The 24,026-nt window shown below is 40.0% G+C and overlaps 1 protein-coding gene and 1 long non-coding RNA gene across 9 annotated transcripts in view; one reads left to right on the top strand and one right to left on the bottom strand.

Annotated features, from left to right (window-relative positions):
• The window catches only part of LOC107220191 (protein prickle), a 115,778-nt gene that overhangs the window by 41,084 nt on the left and 50,668 nt on the right, over positions 1–24,026 (bottom strand). Inside the window, exons 1-3 of one of the 8 annotated variants that reach the window (XM_046740780.1) lie at positions 13,511–13,762; positions 12,899–13,028; positions 12,653–12,821 (exon numbers count right to left, since the gene is read on the bottom strand). The exons of 2 other annotated variants lie outside the window; for them this stretch is intronic. The gene's annotated coding sequence lies outside the window, so the exon portion shown is untranslated. Of the gene's footprint in view, positions 1–12,652; positions 13,042–13,510; positions 13,763–24,026 lie in introns of those variants that run through there. 5 more of the 8 variants (XM_046740781.1, XM_046740782.1, XM_046740779.1 and 2 more) reach the window with 5 other exon arrangements.
• Positions 1–24,026, top strand: part of LOC124294638 — a 69,176-nt gene that overhangs the window by 20,134 nt on the left and 25,016 nt on the right. The gene's annotated exons all lie outside the window — the stretch shown is intronic.

Below are 24,026 nucleotides of genomic sequence, written 5' to 3'. Positions count from 1 at the left end.
TTTTTGTTACCAAGTGATTTTCAAATTTTGGTCGGTTTTGACAAGATCACAAAATAATTTGTTCAATTATCATCGCCCAGCCAAATATGTGATGAATTTTTTTCATTTGAAACAATATTTACCGTAATTTTCAGTCGATTAGTTTTGAAAATTTAATATCGTAACCAAGTTTTGAGCGACGACGGTTGCTAGTGTATTTTTTTCTACAGATTCTTTGTTTCGTCAAAGAAAGTGAACTCTATTATTGCAATAAGTAACGATAAGAGATTATCAATTCGCGGAATCGCAAGTACAATGAATTCTTATCGAGATAAATTACCGCGACGCAGATAAATATATTCTATTCGAAAGCTTCGAAAATATTCAATATCAATATTTATAACACGACGATTAAAACATTTGAAAAATACGAATCGTGCGGTACGACTGCTATTATATAAACAGCTGGGCTGCGATCGATAGATCCGAAAAGGGTTGCCGGTATTACGACTCGATCTCCCTGTCAGTAGGCACTGTGTACGTGTAAGTCACCATCCAGAGGCACCTGTCTCTGCTTCGTTTGCTGCTGAATAACGGGCTCTCAAACTAATAGTTTGAATTTAGAAGAGGAGGAAGTCGAGGGGCCCATATGTTTTAGGAAATTAAGGAATAGGATACCTACTCGCAGCACGAGTCAATACTGAAACATTACACACCGACATGTATCGAAGACCGAAGCCGTACGTGCGGCTCTGCCAAAGCGAAATAGGGGTAAAAGTTATGGGCTTCGCGGTACCGCCTCTGTATATACAATACGCATACATACGTATATATATACATGTTATATATACGGGGGACACCATATGCCGATTGCTTGCGGGGCTTTAAAAAACCCTAAATTCGCGCCCCGTGTGTTTGGGGCGAACCCATGCATTTCTCTCTCTCTCTCTCTCTCTCTCTCTCTCTCTCTTTCGCTGCAGTTGAAATGAGAGATTTTGGAACGTTTAAAAAAATCTTTCCTGCAAATGCAACGATCGAGTAGGTGTGTATATGGGAAATAATGTCTTGCGGTGCAGGAGCTTTTTACGATCTCAGTTTTTCTCATTTTTATATCTCACGTTTTATGAGGGCGGTTTTCACCCTCTAACCAACGCTTCTCGCAATTCTTTTAAACGGTTCTATTTTAAGTAGCTACTATGTTGAATTCGATCGTTCGCTCGTTTCGATTCAGCATACTAAATAGTACAAATAGTGGGTTCGGATGGCCGAATAATTCTGCCGAAGATAGAAAGCATCATCGCAATAATCGCCAGAGTGACGATTAATCATTTCGGTACACCGATTATATTATTGAATATAATATATTGACGATCATTGAATTTCATACTGCGATTATTGTAAACGAGGGAGATATTTTCGCAAAATAAAATTGTATCTATGGAAACGAATGCAACAAAAAGAAAAAAAAAAGTTGAGGGAATAATAATATAATTTTCTTTGTGGTAGATATTTTATTCACCCATCACGGTCAGCTATTATTAAATAGATTAATACAATTTTAACGAATCAGTGTATCAGCGTTATAGCTTGCTGATTTGATTTGATTTCATTTTATTTTATTTGATTTGTTCAAAGTGCAGGAAAAAAATAAATAACGTTGCCTCGCCGTAGAATTATCGGTGTTACATGGGGGAGTGGAAATTTCATTCACCACTAATCTCGTTCGCCCTGAGCACCGCTGAATGCCACGTGCGCTGTGCTAGGCGTGACTCAATCTCTAATCAGGGGAAGCCGAGGCTAATTCCAGTGGTTCTCATCGCGAGACACGCTTAGTTGGGTCCCAAGGGAACTACGAAAATGCGAGAGCGGGGAGGAAGGCGACGCGTTTTCTCCATTTAATCCGTTTTATAGTCGGTGTTAGTCAGAAAAGACACACTTGTCGTAAACCGATATGTAACTGCGAATGGCGATTGCGGTGTATTTCCGAAACAGGGGGTGGAAGGGAAATCGAATTATCAGACGGGGTGGAAAAATGTACTCAGAAATGTACTCAGAAAATTACAGGGTGACGATTACAGAAGTCTTTCGTAGAATTTCAAAGTGTAAGTATTTGGTTTGCGTACGAAAGATCGAAACAGAATCGATATAACTCTATAAAAATTTATGCTCTCACTTTTTGCAGTTAAAAAATTAAATATCGCGGAGATTTTGCTTTCTAATCGTTCTACATTTTTTTTATCTCGTGTAATAAAATTTTCCTTACTCTTTCATCGTTTATACAACGTCGCGGTGTGTTTCAGCGATTGTAAACCCGCCCTCGCACACTTGCGCAAACACAAACGCACAATGTTTTCGAGAACTGAGATGGTGGCGCGAAATTAATTAACCCTGCGGTAACGACTAATTAACTCGAATACGCTGAAGCCGCGGCATGTGGCTTCAGTGTTGATATTAATTTTATACGAACGTGTGGGTGGTGCAATGACGGCTGCATGGGGGGTAAATTAAGGATTCGAAGTACCGCCTAATTTCAAGTCTACAAATACGTACGTATTTCGAAGGAATTAACGTCGTATGGATCGTAAATCAGCGGACTCTCACCTGTAACAGAGGAAAAATCAACGGAATTAATTATTACTCATCTTATCGTCGATTAAAATATGTTATCCGATTGTGAAATCTTTTATACACTCGAATTGAATCAACCCCTGATAGCTCGAATTCACCCCCGTCTACCTTCTTAATTGGCCGAACAAAACTCACGAGGAGGAAGAAACTTTTCAATGAGATTTGCAACTCTCGTCGTGACTCCTTATTTCTGCGGAGCACCCTTAAACTAACAATCAAACTAACACCTACATAAGGCTTTCCCCTTGGTATGCTGCCTTGGAATTCAATTGAATCAACGTCGCCACTGCGTGACGCTTCAGAAGCACGAATACTCGGCTCGTTATAATGCGGGTCGACAAAGACAACCTTTTCTTTTCGTTTTTTCTTTCTATTGCGTGAAACCAGACTAAGAAAATTGATTTATTCGAACGTGGACTAATTAGATAATTCTTTTGTGAAATGTGAATTTTATTCAATGTAAATGAGAGAGTGTCTACCACGTCTCATATTTTTTGTAAGATTTTTATTATTTCATCGCGTTTATAAAGGAATTTAAAAAACATTCAACGCGTGCGAAAGTTAACGATGAACAACCTGCAGACACACTATTGCAATATTTTCGCCCAATTTGGTGTAAAATAAAAATACGAGAGAAAGGAAATTTTGGATTGAAAGAAACTGTGAACGATTCGTTTAATTCATTGATCAATTTTAATAGTTTTTCAAAAATATTGACGTAGAGAGAGAAAGAAAAAGAAAACCCTGGTACGATTTTGTTATCTTGTCGTTAAATCGGCTTCCCCTAATTTTTATTTCACGGCTTTTAAAGTCCCTGCGATAATTCAATTCTATGTGTTACCAACATGACTTGAAAGAAATTTGTCAGCATGCATGTCTGCAGTGGTAAATTACGATTATACATGATACAGGTGTACGCGCGTATGTGTAAAACAGGGAGAGACGAAACTGCAGGCAGCTGACGAGAAATTTCATTTTTAACGCAAACATCGAGCGACCCCCGCGGAATTTAACCCGCGGCATTTGACGCGGCGTTTAGAAAGAGGTGACATATATACATATATATATATATATATTTTCTTTTTCCATCCTTCAACTGCAATCCGTCCCTTAATCTCGATCCCTCTCTTTTTTTCGGGCGTAAAACACTTCTGGGTAAATATTTGATGCAATTTTTTAAGGGTGCGAGATGCGCGAAGAAAAGGGGGGGGGGGGGGGGGGGTTGAAACCCCGACGCAAAAGAGAAACAAGAATAAAACCGAAACAGCTTTTCTCATAACGCGAAACTGCGTCTAGCTACTCTCCTTTCTCTCCTTCTCTCTTTCGCTGACAGTCTAAGTGATTGAAGATAAGCCGAGACACCTGCTAGCTGCAGCACGTGTTACCTCCCTTGATATATGGCGTCTTATATGGTGTTGATATCACCGCCGAACCATACACAGCGTCTAACTCCTATAACTATTCGCCGAGGGTGGACGGCGTTAAACATTCTTCAAATATAACGCCTACACTTTGCTAATTCAATTTCAAAACCTTTGTCTATCCATCAACGCTTGTCCGTTACACCTAACAACCCCTGACTTGACGGAGATGTATTTCCCTGCACCCTTCAGCGCCGAAATGAAGAAACGAAGGAAGGAAGGAACGAAGGGTTGTTCAAATAATTCATTTCAAAGTACCGGTATTGATTTTACTTCCGGTTTAACCGTGCGAGCGACGCCAAATTGCACCGCAAAACAAAAAAAAAAAGAAAAGAAAGAAAACAATAACAATTTCTCGTGATCGCATCTCACGTACGATACGTAATTTGAGCATAATTTTTCCTGAGAGATTACACGGCAAATTGAAAATTTTAAGCTTCTCGTTCGACGAGTGAATCGAGACCGCGACGTGTTGCCATTGAATAATTTTCAACCGACTAGGCTTCTCGAGTAGGGGGATGATAATATTTATTCTCTTGGTATTGAGTGGTTTAAAAATACGTCCTGCGCGGCAGGAAAACGGCGAGGCAAAGTCGACTGCAACGGAGGTGGAGGCAGGCCATGTGCCCTGCAGAAGAACGGAAATAGACATGTGTGTGAAGTCAGCAGACTTCCAAGAGACGCCGCCACCGCGGAGCGCAGCGGAATGACGGGGGGCTCCAATTATTCTTAAACACCGCGTTCAAACTTGATCTCAGAATTTTATTTATAGCATTTTGCAGGTCTCAATTTTCTACACGCGACGTTTCAACGGCTTCGCGACATGAGAACGCGCCCGCTAAATTATACGATGAAAATTTAAATAACAACAAAGAAACATAGCCTTGTTCAAATATATTGTTCCATAATTTTAACCCCAGAACGTAACGGCGGGGGATTTGAATCTCCTTTTTTGTCTTTATTTTTGACCACTTTTTTGGTACTTACGTAAAAAGTTTTTTGACGCACGTGATGCTTTGTTAAGGAACGAAGAAAATGAAACCCTGTAGGAACTTTAACGATACGATGTACTCGAGAAGTGGAATTTACAAGATTAAGGCGTTTTTTTTTACCCTCCGTTACCGGAATAGATAACAAAAAAAAAAAATAACGTTGCCGTTCTAGGGTTAACAACAAATTTCGAAAGTGTTTATGCAAAGAATTTTCCTAAACGAAACGAACTCGCCAGTGCGACTGCGTGATGTGAAAACTCATCGCGACGAGGTGCTGAAATTAAATGAATAGGGGTCGATGAAGACGCTTTTGGGGGGCGATGAACCGGTTCCTGCGGGATCCGAGGTCCGCGGGTCGTTCGCAGGGGAGGCTTAGGTGAGCGATGTCGCGACCCGGAGATTCGTCAACGTCAAACCCCATTAACGGACGGGTGTATCCCGTGCCGCTGCCCGTCAACCCGGCGTAATTCCAACAAATATCGCCTTCTTTTTCCCTCCTTGTTATCCCGCATCGGTCAGCCGTTTCACGGACCGCGCGATTCCACGGTTATCGTACGTTCAAACTTGAAATTTTTACCGTTCCGTAGTAAAATTAGCCGCTGAACGCCGGCAGGTAGGCAACCGAAGTTACGTTCTGAACGTATTGCTGCCTATCCAACGGCGCGGCGCTCAGTGGCGAGTCTTATGGAAAAGTTTCGAACGATGAGATGACGAAAAGTACAGAAGACGGGAGTGAATTGGGGTGAAAAATTTTTCAACGAGATTTTCCCCCGAGCATTCGAATTAGCGGGAATTTTTTGCGTAATGAATAGCGAGAAGGGCGTCGAATTTTCGCTTTTCCAATTTACAACTCGGGAATATGACGCGCGGTGTTACGGAGCTACTGCACGTGCGTATAACTTATGAATATTAAATATGACCGAGGTTACGAGCCGGTGCTTTATTCTCATGATCTCTCTACATCGGGGTTGACAAAACCCTTCGTTCCAACTCCCACCAGTGTTAATATCCATGCATTTATAATTTCGTATATACGCAGACGGTTGTTGCTCCGCTGGGCTTGCAGACTCTGCGGTCATTAATACTCGAAACCCGCCCTGCTGATGCACTCACCTCACAATTTCTCTCAGGCATTATATCCTGATGACGGAAAGATTGATGCGATAAAAGTTGAAACGAAACATTTTTACAAAAAATATAAACAAAGTTTGAATTATTCGGTGACAATTCGATCAGTTTGAATGGAAGCAATGAACCATTTTTATCAATAAGGACATTGTCAGAGTCGATTTTGTCATTGATAATTCGTATACGTTGCCTTTTCCTGTGAAAATAAAACAACGACAAAAATATCGAAACGAATGGTCTGAAAATTTTCGCACCTGAGATTTTTTGGAAACGTTTCATTATTTACTCGCGCCGCATTACGAGGATGTTGGTCGAGTAGCTTATGGCGTATCCCCGACTTATGATCCCCGTGTAAACATAAAGGAGCGAGCGGGCTTCTCTTCCTTGGACAAGGCTAAGCGCGGGGTAAATTGACGAAGGACGTCGCGTCAGCGACAATTAATTCTCCCAGCAGGAATATTAGCTTAGGCCAAATTGGGCGGCTTGAGCGTCGAACTGAAACTCAAACAGAGATTCGTGACCGAACAAAATGTCGCCTCTGGAACTCCGGCTCGGATTTCTGGAGGCCTCCCTGCAGCCTCTGATCCTCCGAAGATGAGGATGGGGAGGAGAAGGAGAAGAAGGAGGAGGAGGAGGAAGACCCTAACGCTTATCTTTAAGGCGATCCTGTCTAACGCGCTATCCGAGGAATTCCCGTCGTCTTACATTCTGAGGATGCCGAACTGCGGAGCGACGCGATGTCTTTCTTGGCCCTTCGTCCTCCGGGTTCGGCCTGCAGGACAACTTCCTGAGGGATTATTTTCCCATTAGGATCTTGTCTCTTCTCTCCAGGACAAATTGACCGCCGCCGATTCCGCTGCCCGCACGCTTCGCTGACGCTACTAGATTTTCCCAGACTAAAAGTACTTTTGACGCATCGCGTTTCACGGGGTTGAAAGAGGAAATAAGGAAACGGAAAACTAGGTATTAAATATCGACTCGTATTTTCAGGAATTTGTTTTTCTTATCTTTAGGTGAGAAATTTTTTTTTAACTACACTGAGAAAAATTTCATTTGTTACGGTAAATGGAATAATTGTGTGTAACAGGTATCGTTAAAAAAACTGTTTGAATATTGTTGGAATCAGGAAAAACGAGATACGCGTAACCATTTTGCGACTAATTTTCATTTTCTACCTAGAAGTATATTTTTCGATCGTGGTAAGAAATGAAAATAGTTAAGGACCGAGCGATAACCGGAACTAAAAATTTCTCTCAGTGCACCTCCAATTTTACTCAATCCTGAAAATTACCGTCTGTGAATTTATGGAAGGTTAATTGCGCTCTTTTCAAGCTTATCGAGAATTTTTATTGCTCACCTTATTTTTCTACGCCAGGGAAAAACGCCGTTAATAAATGAAAAAATCCGGCCAACCATCCTTGGACGGGATCTGTTATATCTGGAATTACGTTTATAAACGCGCTTCGGGGTGCAATAAAAATTCCTACCGGCTATTCTGATCTCGAGTGCCTAGATTTAATAGATACGCTAACAGCTCTATGAAACACGCATTCTAATTAACCCAGCCTTGTGATTCGTCTATGTAATTGCCCACCCATACATGCGACCGTGTATCGAAACTGGACCCCAAATGTCAAAAGTTTTAGTCGTTAGGGTTTATACTTATTGTAGATTCTATTAAATAAGCATCGTTTCAACAGCCGTGAAAGTATTATTGAAATGAGAACACAAAATAAAATAATGTGCTACAAATAACTATTTAGAGTGTTTATAGTTTTCGATACAACATTCTCTGATTATTACAACATTGAACCTGTTTTTCTGGTTTAAAACGTTTATATAATACAGTTTAACAAGGTCTTGACATCAATTTATTGTCGCAGGTACTATAATTAAAAATAATAGTAACCTTAACAGTATAAATCATTTCTAAGTTTGTACCGGTAATTATATTTTTCGATTTTTCGCTCACGGTAAGATGTAAAAATGATCAAAAACTGTGAAATAACGATGACTGGAAATTTTTTCCTCGTTTCACCATTATTTCAATTTCCACAAAACTTTTCATCCGAAAAACTTTGCAAGTTCTTTCGTTGTTCATCCTCTGTCAGACTGACTTTTTACACGCTTGACGAACAAAAATGCGCAGAAATGAGGGACGAGAGTCCTTGGGAATTTGTTTTTCGCCAAAAGAACGAACCCGAGTCATATTGTGTACACGCACTCGGTATGAGCGCGATAAATTCGGTTAATTAAAACTGTAACCGCTTTGATCGTACAGCGCGACTAATAACGCTGCACAGACAGCGAATGCAAGCGCTCTTGAACCTTTTCAAATATTCTTGTTAATTAGCATCCTCCAACCGTACAATCGAGAGCTTACGAAAGGATGTTTTTGAGTTTATCTCGCTCCTATCTCTCTCTCTCTCTTTTTTCTCACTCTGAAAGTGAAACGTCCTCAACCACAATTAGAAGTCAAAAAATACTCCCCCCGCTTTTGCTGATTGCAAAATGACCGTTATAGTTAACGTTTTCACCTTCCGAGTACAGAATTTCTCGTTATCATCCCTAAGGTACAGTTTTTACTAGTGCGGTAAGATTTAGCCGGCTTAGCCAGCCAAGACAGTTAACTTGGCTGATTAGCTGAAGTAATTAACCTGCCAAAATGGTTACGTTGGGTTAACTGACTAGGCTGGCCAAAAGTAGCTAATTAGCTAATTTTAACTGGCCAAATCTAAAAATGAAGAAAATCAATAAGCGAATGAATTTTTCTCCTTTTCGATTCGAACTTCAAAGTAAAATATCACATGAATAAACATTTTTAACTTAAAATTAGAGGGGTTTTTGAGCTCAGCCGATTTTTGTATCAGTTAATAATATGCTAATTTCAGTTGGGAAATATACGGATTAAGTTTTTATTCGAAAATATGCGGAGCTTTTTAAGTGACTTTGAAAATTTTACCCAAACAAGTATCACGATTTTACGGACGTTAATATTTATTCTTAGCTGAGCCGATTATTGTTGACTGATCAACTTTTAAGACACCTTTGATAATTGATTGACAATAATTCTGTGAAGTGAATAATAAAATAAAACTTATTCCAGTTGCAAGTTCGGATCCGAAAGTTAAAAAATTCATTTGCGTGTTGATTTTGTAGACTTTCAGATTTAGCCGGTTAAAATTAGCCGATTAGCTGATTTTGACCGACTAAGCCGGTTAACCGGCCAACTATTTTGTTCGGCTAATTGTTTTAGCCGGCTAACTTTCAGCTAATCAGCCCAGTTAACTGTCTTGACCGGCTAAATCGTACAGCATTAATTTCCACTCTTTTTCTCTTGGCGGAGAAATTCACCCCCGTTATGGTTCGACGATTTACGAGGATCGCGAAGGTGAAAAGCAGGAAAGCAGGGCTCTGCTCTTTGTATATGTCAATTCGAAGGCGGAAGGGAATCCCGGTTAAGCTTGCAATATCTTCACAGCGGTGAAAAATTTGGAAAATCTGTTTAACGTCTTCACACGTACGTCCGACTTCGATTTCTCCTTTCTCGCTCATTTTTGAGAGAAGACCGATGGAAGGAAAAACCTTTCGCAAGCTCCGAACACAATAGCGCGCACTTTATTCCCAGTACCGACTTCGACTTTTCACCGCCCCAAAGTGACTCGCTCTCGCTTACTTTCACCCTCCACCCTCGACTTGTACAGCTTCGAGTGACACTTTGCACGATCTGGGGCGCGACTGATATATTTTTATCGATTACGACATGTTAAAGAGAGAGAGAGAGGTGTAGAGAAGAAAAGAGAGGATAAAATATCGCCACGATTTATCGCTAGTCAGGAAATTTTCTAAAAGGAAAATTGAACGGTTACTACGTCGTGAAAATTGGGTTAATCGTACAAGATAGAATTAATTACGAAATCTAGACGGTGAATTTGGTTTTGTTTCAATCCAGGGTTTCAGTGTAGACATTATTTGATGTTTCAAAAGAAAAATAATCACCGATTTTTCACCGCTGCACTCCTTAAAAAAATTTTTTTTAGGTTAAAAGAAAGATTCTGTCAAAAGACGAGCGTTCTGCGTTATGTGGAAGATCACGTTCAGTTGATTTTTTGCTTTTGAACATTTCTTTTAAACTTGTGAAGTATCGTTAGTGAAAATTATTTTTCTATTGCTTATATCGATCGTAACGTCAATTTACGTCACTGTATAAGAAGACCCACAGTTGTAATATTAAATCTCCAATTGATGTTTGAGAAAGCGTATCTGACGACTTTTACATTATTAATTCGATCTCATAAAATAGTGACAATTCAATACGAACTCTTAATTTAGGAGAATAAGATTTCCGGTTGATATATCGTTGTGTTACGGATCGTGAACTTTGGGTCGAATACAAGTGTCGGGAAAGAAACAATAATTGAAGTGCTACAACGTGTTTCTTCGCTGATTCCAAACAATGTTAAAAAAAAAAGGTGCAAAATTAAATGACCGTGATTTTCCACATGACGCAGAACGCTCGTCTTTTGACAAAATCTTTCTTTTAACCCAAACAAACTTTTTAATGGGTTACCTTACTGGAAAATGGAAGATCATTCTTTCCTGAAACACCCTAATTGGTGCAGATACAAATTCCGAACAATGGGGTTTGTTCCCATAGATTGAGGAGAAAACGCATGTGGAAATCGTGCAGGGGTGCAGAACTGTGCAGCACCGCGATTCTCATCAGGGGCATTGAACATTCAGCCGCGAAGGCTTGAACACTCTCTCTCTCTCTCTCTCTCTCTCTCTCTCTCTCCACGTACCATGGCTGGCTATGGTTTGGGACGGCAAACACTGTCTAGTGGAGGAGAAATAACCCGGCAAAGGCAGATTCGTGCTTTATGGGGCTCGAACACGAAAGCCCCGCGACCATCCTATCTTTATATCAACCTGGCACGTAACCTAACCCATTGTTTTAGAGAAAATGAAAGCTCGGAAACAAATTCCCGTACAAGAAACCGGCACGAGAGTTATTACCGAGTGCTGAGAAGGATTTAACCCTGATCCAATTCGGACAACGAAGTCCTGCTTTTCATTCGTGATAAACACTGAATTAAAACTTTGATTATTCAACCCTGCTTCAATTACGGTTTTCATATCCTGCGAAAGTTAAGCCGCTGCTCGGACTGTTTCGAGGAATAATGAGAAAATCATCGGAGATACTAATTCCGATCATTTGAATATATATTATACGTGTATGTAAAGAAACGACAACTTTTCTCTTCACAAGTCGCTTCGCGTTATCACGATTAAAAATCATATCGAACTTGAAATTGGAGTGAAATAAGTTTACACAAAAATACATATCAGATGAATAAAATTACTCGCTACCAGTGAAATTTTACACGGTTTATTAAACCAAATATCCGATTAAAATAACCGACTTTAACATTTATTTTTAAATTTTTTATCGAACGATTGTAAATTTTCTCAACGTTTCCCCTGCACAATAAATCACCGATCAAACTTACGTTTAATATTAAATCATAATCGAGCGAATTCGACACACGTATAGGATCATGCTGAAATTCGTACGGATTCGTTGGATAATTTGGGGCAATTTTAAGCAGGACGCGAGGTTTCTTTGTAAATCGACTGAGGTGTATTATTCACGGGTTTGGTAACGACGGTATAATATCTTCACACTTTAATACGAAAAAATCTTATTCTCTAGCTGCCGATCCTCGCGCCGTTGTTCCAGACTCGATCCTCTGAACGCTCGAGCCAAGATCGTTCTTTCCACGGTTTATAATAGCGGTGTCTGTTTTTTACTTTATTTTTTCTCTCTCTCTCTCTCTCTCTCTCTCTTTCTCTCTCTCGTTCTTTCATTTTTTCACATCCCAAACCACGAAGGCAGAAGTTACACCGCTTCTTCACTCAATCGTGACTGTTCACTTTGCACCTGACACAATAAACCGAATCCCTTTTTAATACCCATCTCAGTCATCGGATCGTTTCAATTATTCCCCGTACACGAGTTTTAACAAAGTACTTTCGGATACCTGCATTCTCCGAACTTAATTGAGTGATTACCAATCGGTTATACATATATATATATAAATTTTTTTAAGAAGCTCGAACGAAGGATGAAAAAAATTTCCACGATACTGTCTAGAAATGATTCGAACAATTGACTCTTTGCAATGTAGGCTTATTACGCAGTCGGCGCTGTAAATATTTATTGCAAAAAGGATTAAACGGTAGAAGAAGAAGAAAAGAAAAAAAAGAAAAAGAAATGAAAGAAAAAACCGCGTATCAAGCCGCACGACGATGAGAAGCATTTCGATTTGTTAACTAAGTTTAGTCACGCTATCGGGGCCCGGCTCTCATACGCTTGTTGTTTTTATTATTCCTACTCCTGCACCGCGATGCACGTATGCAGAGGATATAGATTTCACCCGTATCGCCGGGCGTCTCTGCCCTGCGCCCATAAACTTTTATTAAGATTGCTTTATTTCGTCTTACCATTAGCTGCTCGTCTCTTCCACACAACCGTCTCGTTTATACGACTGTGTTACGAATTACGCCGAAGAAGATCAATGGGATAAACGTTAAGGCTTGGCGCCGTTTCATCGGTGATCCATCCTGGTATCGTTTTTAATCGCAACCCAAAACCGTGGTCGGTGCTTCAAGCCTTTAAAGTGTATTAACTTTAAACATTCACCCACGTGGTTATTGGTAGACGAAATTATTAATCACGCTCGCGTTTACCGTAAATTACAGATTTTCTTTTTTCCTTATTTTTTCTTCTAATCTAGTTGACGTACAGTCGCAAGTTTCAAAAGTACGTATTGAGTGACGTTGTCAAGGGATGAAACGACCGCCGTATAAACTGTACCGACTAAATATCTACACTGAGAAAAAAATTTGATTTGTTACAGTAACTGGAAAAATTTAGTAAAATGAATATCGTTAAAAAAAAAATAAATGTTGGAATATTGTTGGGATTAGGAAAAACGAGGTACGCCTAATCATTTTGCGCTATCGTCGATCCCTTTTTGGTAATTGCAACTCAGAATTAGTTTGTTCGGCTTACTCTACTTTTTTTGCTAAACGAGGCTTTAACGTCAATTTATCGTTGCGCGAGCGTTAAATTTTCGCAACGGTTGCAAGAAAATATAGCAACAGTGATCGTAGTGAGAAAGAATAGTAACGGATATAAAAGTAATTTTCATTTTCTACCTAGAACTATATTTTTCGATTCTGGTAGAAAAATGAAAATAGTCAAGGACCGAGCGGTAAACGAAACTAAAAATTTTTCTCAGCGTAAGTGGCAAGATAATTCTTTGTTTTTTTTTTTTTTTTTGTTTTTCGCATCTTTACCTTTACTCGCTGTTATTCCCAAGTTACAATTATCACCGTTTCGTTCGCATCGTTATAACCCACGAGGCAGATCACATTGGCGATAGAAATGAACAACCATTGATTAGAACCGTCGTTGAAATCGTTGAGGAAAAAAAAAAAAAAAAAAAAAAAAACCAAATTAGACGCGCATTATTTCGAGCACTCGGTAAATCGGCTCCTCGGAGCCTGCATACGCACGGTTTTTATCGTCCTGATAAGACGAGCCGTTACAGGGTAGCGCGCGCTGAGTACTGAATGCATTCCGTCACACGGGACTTGAAATCTTGGCTTCGGTGAGCCTCGGATTTTCTCGGTCGATTCCGCCCCCGAGCACGTGGCTCCGAAACCACCCCCGAGTGTCAAATTGTCCGCCCCTAAGCAAACACGCGCCTCACGATGCCTAATGCACTCGGTAAACATGTCGAATTGTAAAAACAAGGCTGGCCATATGACGGGGGGTGGTTTTTTTTTACGGGGGATGAAATTATCTCCTCGATTATAATTTTTTTTCCCTCCCTCTATCTTTCTTTCTCTTTTACGCGGCTACGGTGAAAAATCTTTCGAATTTCGTCGGCTCGCTCGTGGCTTAACCGTTTAGCCGTCAATCCCACGATCAAATATTGAATCGATGCGTCAATCGGCGAGGGGGACGGGCGTTAAATTAGTCGAGAATCGACGGGGCTCTTCATCGATGAAAGCCGAAATGAATAGTAAATACAATTGACGGATGTACGCGCGCGTTGCGGGAAAATAAGAGGGAGGGGGGATGAAAATTTTGTTCATTAGTGACGGAAACTCGCGAACGCTTTTGTGAGGGCAACGTGTTTGCGCTCCGACGATGAGTTCAATGCTCGGTACTCTCGTCACTCGATCAACCAGATGTCACGAGGATGCCGGGTTTCTCGAACCGGTTTATCCGCGGACCAAAGGAGAGGAATGGCAGGCTAGATTTACGCAAGATTTGAATGAGCGTCACTGTCGAATCCTACGAGAGACCCGGAGTACGTTTGTACCCCACGGCGATTTTAAATCTTCCGTCAAAGTAATGATTTTCAATTTTTGTTTTTTTTTTTTTAATCGCTTCTCGAATTTTTCAAAATTTTGAAGTGGTAACATCGTTTTGCTTATTAAAAAAGAAAAATGAAGAAAATCAACCGCGCGGTATACTTTTGTGACCAATGTATAGTTTTGGTGCACTGAGAAAAATTGCATTTGTTACGGTAAAAAGAAAAATTGAGTAAAACAGGTATCGTTAAAAAAAACTGTTTGAATAATGTTGGAATTGCGAAATACGAGGTACGGGTAATCAATTTGCGCTATCGTCGATCCTTTTTTGGTTATTGCAACGCGAAATGAGTTTGTGAGGTTTACTCTACTTTTTTAGTTAACAAAGATTTAACGTCAATCTATTGCATTGAGCATTAAATTTTCGCAACAGCTACGAGAAGATGTAGCAACGGTGATCGTAATGAGAAAAAACAGTAACGGATACTAGAGTTTGTGGTAACGGATAGAAAACTAATCTTCATTTTCTACCTGGAACTATATTTTTCTATTGCGGTAAGAAATGAAAATAATTAAGGATTGATCGGTAACTGGAACTACAAATTTCTCTCAGTGTGGTAAAAAAAAAGAAATGCACGTACCATTTTAGGGTTAATTGATCATTGTTAATTGGGAATGTGTAAAGGCATATGTAAGGAGATTTTCTCCATCGTCATTCAATCAAATTTTTACAAATATTCATAAGCTACGAAATACAAACAACAGACAGTCTCGGAATTATAGACTAAAAGTTAGATATCGATGCTTCATTTCAAAATGTTTTAAAATTGTTTGAAATCCGTAGTAGATGTTTTCAACTTCATAATTCGATTCGAACGACTATCTTCTAAAAAGTGATTGAAACACTTTTTTTTTTCTGAACGTTCAATTCGTTAATATCAGTATTTTTGTTCGTCAGTAATGTTCTCGCATTAGATGTTCACCGATACCAACGCGATAAAAAAAAAAGTGTCCTTGTAAACTTCTGGAAAGTAGTCATGCGAATAAAATGAATCATCGTAGAATGAAATCGAACAAATTTGACAAATTATCAGTTCTCAGAAGTAGTTCCTCCATTTTATTTCACACCAAAATTGTATGACCCGCCTGATTTTTATCTGTCAAGGCCCATTTTTTCTGTGTCAAAGAATTCTCTGAAAATCGCTTGAAATGAATTTTCAAAAACACTAGAACATATTCATCAATAGAACATAACGTCATCGATTATATTACCTATGGATTCATTTTAGACACAGCATTTTTCTGGTTATAACTATAAGAAGCTGAGGAAAAACAATGATCGTCGTATTATATTTGCAAGGAATTTATTTACGAACCAGATGACTAATACGAATAATAAGGACTTGGACGAATTGCACGTTCAAGGCGTTTAAAAAGTAATATAAAAATGATATTACTCTGAAATTGATAGTAAACTTGTTTATCTTTTCATGTGAAATTTGGCAGTTTTTTCTCACACGTAGGTACATTAACGAAATATGTTTTCAAATAAATTTAACGGGTACTCTATTGATTCGGGCCGCGCCTTTCGAAAGCTGCGTATGTTTTTATACCATTCCTCGCATTTTTCAAGAACGTAATTTCACCTTCCTCTCATTCCGCATTTCGAACGCATTCCGAGGACTGTCATGGCGCTCGAACTCGACGCGCAACTTCGCATTGATATTCACCAAGCTTAACTCTGCCCACTGATGAGCTGGGACGAGGAATTACCTCACCTAGCAACGCCTACGTGCGGAGGTTGATATTCGCCTGGTAAATGTTGAAAATGAAAACGGATAAACAAATGACGGAAAGAGGAAGAAGAAACTGCGAAGCAGAAGATTCTAGAATTTTCAAAATCCATCATCCGACATCTCGATGCTCAAGTTTGAAGATTCTTATTCGAGGATCAACAAACCCGTTGCTGATCATATCCGGCTGATTAGATCACCTTGGATTGAATCTGACTAAATCGAATTTGTGTATCATTACTCAAGTCGTTAAATGAACTCGTTGGTCAAGTTAATTATTGCCAGATATTTTGACCATGCGAAGTTAGGATCGGAGAAACAGAAGCGTGGAAAATAATCGAGGAGGAAATAATACCGAGGCGAATAATTATCATTCGGAATCGCGAAAGTGGGTTCAATTTGGGGCATGTGCTTAGGACGACATCTGGGATCCAGCGGCCCTTGATTTGTGCTCCTTGTTTCTGGTCCGGTCCAAGATCTATGGTCTTTCCACCCCAGAGCCGCTGTCCCTTCACTCAGTCATTGATGTATCGTTTCAATTGTCTCAGGAGCACGCCTGCGTTGCAGCCAATGTGACAAAGGGAGAGTAAAAACCATCGAGCATCGTCCGATTGTCGTTTGAAGAAAAAATTTCGGTCCGAGATCGTTGAGAGAAGTGAAAAATTACGTTTATTTATTTTATTTGTTTATTTTTTTGTTTTAACCACTTCGCCTTCGCCTTCACCGATTAGCTGCTGGCTTTTCTCCAAACGCGATAAACTGTCCGAGAGTAAAAGAGGGGAAAGATTGTTGTCTTTGCGATATGAGAGTTGCCAAGTTTGATAGTGGATAACTTTGGTTATTTCCGTTGATTAACGCATCTGTAGTTCGTTGATGTCTCGCATCAATCTTCTCGGAAACTGATCGGGAGAAGATAGTATCGCACCGTCCGCTTCGCAAGCTCATACACGAAGTGGTAATCTTTCAAATCGATGAAAAAACCGTAATCTTCATTTATCCTCTGCCGGAACTGATTACTCAACTCGCGAAGTAAAGGGTTATTCAAAAATGTCCTCCTGACGTCGGTACCTTGTTGTAACCGCCATTTCAGCACCACATAACCTAAGTTCTCAATTTTAACGGAGTAAAATCGTAACGTTTAGGGTTTAAAATTACTCAAGTCGTATAAATTAATGAAAAGTAATCGATAATATACCTGCTCCAACATCCATACGCGAAAAAACAGGTCAACGATCAGTTTTAACCCTGATTTTGACTAGTTCGATTTCTTTCCACCAGATGGCGCGCATGGATTTTCAAGCTGCTCACGCTGATTGGTACACGATTTCAGTCGTTTATCATCATCCGCGGGGAAAATTGCGCTAGCCGGACGAAAGGTATAATAACATAAAGGGAAGATAAATACTGTACAGCGATACGGAATTCGGCTGACATCAGAAAATTCGATCAAAATCGTTTGAATTCTTGTCCGAAGAGACGGATAGCCGACACGATTGTGGAATACTAATGTTCAGCGACGGGTGGAGGAGGACTGCTGGAACCGTGCCGGGGGGGCGGAGGGGGGGGGGGGGGGAACCTTTCTTCTATTCCATCTTCTTACCTCCCGTTTTTTTTTTTTTTCGTTCCCTTTGCCGAGGGGTCCTTCACTCTCCCTCTCTCTCTCTTTCTCTCTCTCTCTCGCGACGTACGCGGTGCGATGTCATGGTGTGCCTCCGGTTTCGAAGCTTCTCCTCCACCTCCTCCAACCACCTTCATCCTATGGATTCTTTTTCTGGTGGAAGCGTCGGTCCTGCCGTAGGCATTTTAAAGTGTCCCGCAATATTTATGAGCCAACAAACTCTCCCGCCCCCCGGAAAATGCTCGCGGGAATTGAGAGATTCTTGTTTTACGCTCGGCGAACGTCGATGCGTTTTGCGAATCATCCGATTCACCCTCTCCGATGTGTAATATACCTACGTATTCGGAATTTTATAGAAATTATGATCGTTTTCAATTTTCGATACTCTATCATCGGCCAGCTTGATCAATTTCGGAATTTGACGCAACCCGCGAGCTTTTTTTTTTTCCCCTTTTTTTCCTTCTTTCCTCTTCTCTTGTTTTACCACTCGACGGCATCGATCTTAAACCATTAGCGACTTCGGTAGCTGATCCGAGGGTTCTTGCCGAGCTTTCGAAACCCCGTAGGAGAAGGCCAATTGACGAAAGCAGGGCGCGATATATTCAAACGGGTGAAACCGCGCGACAACCACAATTCTATTTGGTTCCCTGCAGGATGGAAAACGCACAACGTATGCCGGTCGGAGGGGTTCCAACCCTCCAATGCATACTGTCGGGGCACGTTTCCACCCCCAACCCCTTTCTCTCTCTCTCTCTCTCTCTCTTCGTCTCCGGCTGGTCTAATGGAACCGGGCGATTTCCCCGTTCTGAATTTCGAGCGAACAATGTACAATAGAGAATGAGATAGATAGAGAGTGAGACAAGCTTCGAGTGCAGGAAAATGCCGGAAAATTTCGCGTCTTCGTACGTTCTTCGAACGTGATATCAAACTTACGATCTTAAATTTAAAGTTATTGAAAAAATCTTACAAATGGATACAATCGTTGCAAAAAACTGTTTAAATATGAAACGAATGAAAAGAAAGTAAAGTACGAGTGATCGTAATAAAACGAAACAGCAATATGCGTAACAACATTTTACAACGATATATGTTATTCTCATTTTGTATATCCAGAACTATATTTTTGGGTTACAAGTTTTACGACAATTGTAAATAGTTCGGGACTGTATCGTAATCGCGACCGGGAATTATCTTTGTATACAAAAATGTCTCGAATATTTTTGAAGATAACTTCACTCAACCCTCGCTGTCGGGAAAAATTCAGGAAAGCTGGTTTTACGACTGAAATGTAGTTTTATCTCCGAGAGAAATGTTTCTAAGAACTCCAAAGTAGGTATGTGAGATAATAATCGCAAAGGACGAACGCGCGACACAATCGTAGTATTTTTTATTTTATTATACTTTTTAAAACATTTTTTCGAGAGTCGTCAGACTTCAAGGAAAGCTGAGACAGTTTCTATTTTTCACTACGGAACATCTTGAAATGCTGCCGCAGCAGCGTGGTTCGAAACTGCCAGCACCTTCTCAGTTGACTTTTGAAATCTGATCCACACTTGTGATTAAACGAGGTGCACGGTATTGAATTTCGCTTGTGTCTACGTATCTTTCGGCTAGCTCACACCGGCTGAAAATCTTTCTCGGAATTCATAATCAGCCGCAACGTAAAGTTGTCGCGTATACAGGTTTTGATAAAAGGGTGACGATAAAACCTTGACGTTTTTTTTTTATACACCGCTCATCGTTGTACATTGTTGGAAAGAAGAAAAATGACACGTGAGAATAAACGTCCACCTGTGAGAAAGAAATTAACAAATTCGATATCCGTTTATGCTATTTACGTCAAGCGTAAAACGCGCTTGACGGGGTTTAAACGGTTCGAGGATAATGGCGGGGGTCGCAGCTCGGTGAGTGAAGTCGGTAGATGAAAATCTGGATGTTAAATGGGGTGGAATTTTTGAATTTCAGAGGCTGCGTGTAAGGTACGAAAGCAAGCATTTTCTCCGTCGTAGTGCAGCGGCAAGTCTATTCAAAGAGAAACGTTTCATTTCCCCCCGTTTATCGGGCATCACGGGGCAGCGGAATCGCGTCGTTACTTTTTATCCTCAGGTTTATTTTTTTATTTCCTTATTTCTCATTCGCTTTCTTATTCGTACCCGATTGCTTAGCCAGCGAAGAAACAACCAGAAATCTCTGATCTCAAAGTCGTCCTTTTTTCACAAAACAACAAGCTGAACGAATAAGAAAACCGCATTTCTAGCGGCAATTCCGATGATATTTACCGCATGCGAATGCCGAGGGGATGAATTTGGTATTCCGATGAAATCCCATGAAAATCGAACGTCAACGGAATTTGAAGTAACGTCCTTCGGTCGCCTTATTCTCCTTTACCAAATATCCCTGTATATTTTCATTTCTTCTGTCGTTTTTCACGCGGAGATTTTAACCCTTAAGCTGCACATCGGGTCAAAACGACCCAACGGCATGTTCGCCATAAAATCCATACACTGAGAGAAATTTTTAGTTCGGGTTACCGCTCAGTCCTTAACTATTTTCATTTTTTACCACAATCGAAAAATACACTTCCAGGTAGAAAGTGAAAATTAGTTTTCTAGCGTGCCTCGTTTTTCGTAATTCCAACAGTATTCAAACAGTTTTTTCAGCGATACCTGTTTTACTCAATTTTTCTAGTTACTGTAACGAATGAAATTTTTCTCAGTGTATAAAAAACGCTTGGAACAATCTGATTCGATCCAAAATAAATATTGAAATATCGTTAATTCGTTCTTTTTCCAAAAATTCAATCTCGTTGCTCAGTATCTCCATATTTTTATTCTTAAATTATATCTGTATCTCGAGAGTTACTCAGTCAATTTTCATGTGAAAATATTGAAAATTCACCGAGTTACAATTTTTATTTATTTTATTTTTTTTCGAGTCGAATGATCCATCTCCCGGTATTTGGTTACTTGATTAATTTTTTCTCGTATTGAAAATTTGATTTTGTTAAAAATAACATCACTATGCAATGATTTTTGACACGGAATTTCCAGCTACCCCGACTTTACACCAATATTACATAAAGAAGGTACGCAGCGTAAGGGTTAATGGAACGAGGTGAGGAACCGGACGTTCCCATCTTCGGATCCGGAATGAAGACTTCTTTGCCTTCTTCCCACACGAGTATACGTACTTAGATTATACAACTTGCAGACACACTCTTCTTCGTAACTGGCGTTGAAACGCTGGATGAAAACCTTCAAGTTTTAAGCAGAGAAACCTTCGCGTGGCTCAAAGCTCGTAACGAGTTGCTTGAAGTGCGAGTATAATGTGGAACTTATTCATAGAGAGGATTTTGTGTCCGTGTAACAGCGCTGTAACCCAACGTCACGGTCCGTCAAGGCCTCGATGACTTGTTCGTTTCTCGAACCTAATGTAGAAATCATCTTGTTTTTATTTAGTTTTTTTTCTTCTTCTTCTTCTTCTTCTTCTTCTTCTTCTCGACACTCTTGTTACGTTACTACTTCCAGCTCATCTGCCGCGCTTGGTCATTCCCATGGTGTAAAAATATCAGGCTCGTTAGAAGCTCGAAATGTTGGTAAAAAGGAAGAAAGAAAAATGCATCACAAGCCAAAGATAGAAAATCATTCTTCTAAATAATGCCGGTGTGATTGTTTGATTTGTTTTTTTTCTTCTCTTTTCAATTGATATTTCACGAGCTACTTACAAATTCTTAAATATATTTACGATTACGAATAGTCTTACATTATTTTTACAGTGTTGAAAAATTGCAAGGTTTCTCATTTTCAAATGCCAGAAAGAAGGACGTTTTTATCGGTCATTGTCTAAAACGGACAGAAAATTTTTTATCGAATGTATTAAAAACCTATCGTCACAGATAATTTATTTATCGTAGAGGCTAGAAGTTTTATTTAGATAGATTCAAATTTATTCGGTATGTCAGACAAATCATTAAATCCGACAAATCGAGTGTTTCTTTTTTTTTTTTTTTTTTTAAGTTGGAACAAATAAGTCTTGTACAGATTTCTGTTCAAGCTAGATACTTTCGTTTCGATCCTGAGAACCTGCGGAACACGATCAAAAAAATGTAAAAATTCAAATTCGTAAGTTTTGAGAACACGTCAAAAGTGTTGCACGCGCTATTATAATGACTCTCGTTATATCCTCAGACTCAAAATATACGATATAAATTTGTCTAATTCGGTATAAATGGAAATTAAAGGAAAAAAAAAACCTGCAAGATCCGATTATCGCCTAAACACGTGGAATGAAAGGTCTTAAAAACGGGTGAACTTCTTTTTTTTACGTTGACGTGCCTATAAAAATCTCTCTCTCTCTCTCTCTCTCTCTCTCTCTCCCAGTGAAGGTTCGCAGAGACGTTCAACTCCGCTGGATCCCGGGGGAATGGAGCACTTGTCTTTATTTACCCCAAACGCCGTCGCGTTTTCCCCGCGTCCCTATCGCGTAGTAAAAATCGCGTCGATTGGCTTTATTTGCCGATCCCGTGGCGCAGCTGTGTTCCGGAGCGGAATGGAAGAGCGGAAGAATGGAAAAACGGGAGAAATAAACAAGACGAGTGAAAGAAGCAAAAAAAAAAAAGAAAAAAGAAAAGAAAAACGTCGGAAAGCAAAATACAAATAAGAACAGAATTGTCAACGATCGGAAAACACAATCTCAACGAGACTATCCGCGCGTGCTTCCCTTGAACGAATCCAAACGCACTGACGACTACGGGGAGGGTGAAGAATCGGCGAAGGGTGCAGGAAAGAAGCAACCGAGATGAGTGGACGAGGGGTGAAAGACACCGGTTTGCCAGCTACAGCTACGCAAAGCATATTTACCAAACTCGCGCCTCGAGATTACAACTAATTCTATTCTCCGATCATCCGGAACCGCAGCGAACTTGATCAAATACTTGTCTTATTTATGGGGGTGGGTGGGGGGGCAATTTTTGTGCCAGGATCATTTTTGACTCGTTAGAACATGCGTACGATTGCAAAGATTTCGAGAAAGGTTGTCATCGTTTCACCGAACAAGGAATGTTGAAAATGATGTTGAAAAAATAGTTTCAAATTCACAATTAGCTGTATTATACGACTCGCGAATATCGATAGAGAAACATAACGTAGCTCTATTTTTTTTTTTTTACATTTATAATGGACATCGAATTTTATAGCCAGAACTCATACGTATATGTTATGTACTGTGTGAGAACAATATGTATACACTTTTTGCGTTTCAATTATGCCGAGTAACTGTTAAAGCTTCGTCAACCGGGGCACGGTTGAAATTTGGAATTTGAAATGTTGCGAAAGTGCCTAATTCCGAATTTTTTAACGGCGAAACTCAAAGTAAAGAAATCCAAATTTGACGGAACGAAAACCGACTACTCAAAGTTACAAAAATGCAAAGTTTCGAAAGTGCGAAAGTGAGAAAATTTTTAAATATACTCTACTGAAAGTTTATTCTTTGGAACTTCGCTCTACTGTCGTAACTTGAATTTTCGGTATCTTGCATTTTGAAACTTTGAGAAACTCTTTTGTTTCATCAAACTTTGAGTTCTTTACTTCAAGTTTCGCCACAAAATAATTCGGAATTAAGGCGCTGTCGGTAATTCAATCCCGCGGTCATTGACCTCGGATTGTGAAACTTCGCAAATTAGCGTCGAGCATTGCCATTAAAATCGTGTATCAATACTGTTCAACGCGATTCTCCTTACGGAAAGTGAAAGATCTAACGCCAATAAACTTTTGGCCAAAATAATCCGCGTTCGAAACCACCTTGCAGCCGGTCTCGCCCCACAATGTTTTCACGAAACTGACTAAGCCTAGTGACTTTGCCGTACATCCCTGTATACAAATGCAGGTGGCTGGACCCCGAGGGTTTATGGCCCCCAGTTGTCTCGATCATCCCGGTCACCGAAGGGCCAACAAAGGGGCAAGTAACAGAACTCGTTTACATACAAACGACTTGCAAGCTCCTCGGAACTTGTTTCAATGAACCCTGGATTTGAGTCACTGTCCGAATTTACGTCGATCCGCATTGATGCGAGGGATAAGAC

Source organism: Neodiprion lecontei, chromosome 5, assembly GCF_021901455.1.
Source record: "Neodiprion lecontei isolate iyNeoLeco1 chromosome 5, iyNeoLeco1.1, whole genome shotgun sequence".
Classification (NCBI taxonomy): Eukaryota; Metazoa; Arthropoda; class Insecta; order Hymenoptera; family Diprionidae; genus Neodiprion; species Neodiprion lecontei.
This window is presented reverse-complemented; position numbering and strand designations above follow the sequence as displayed.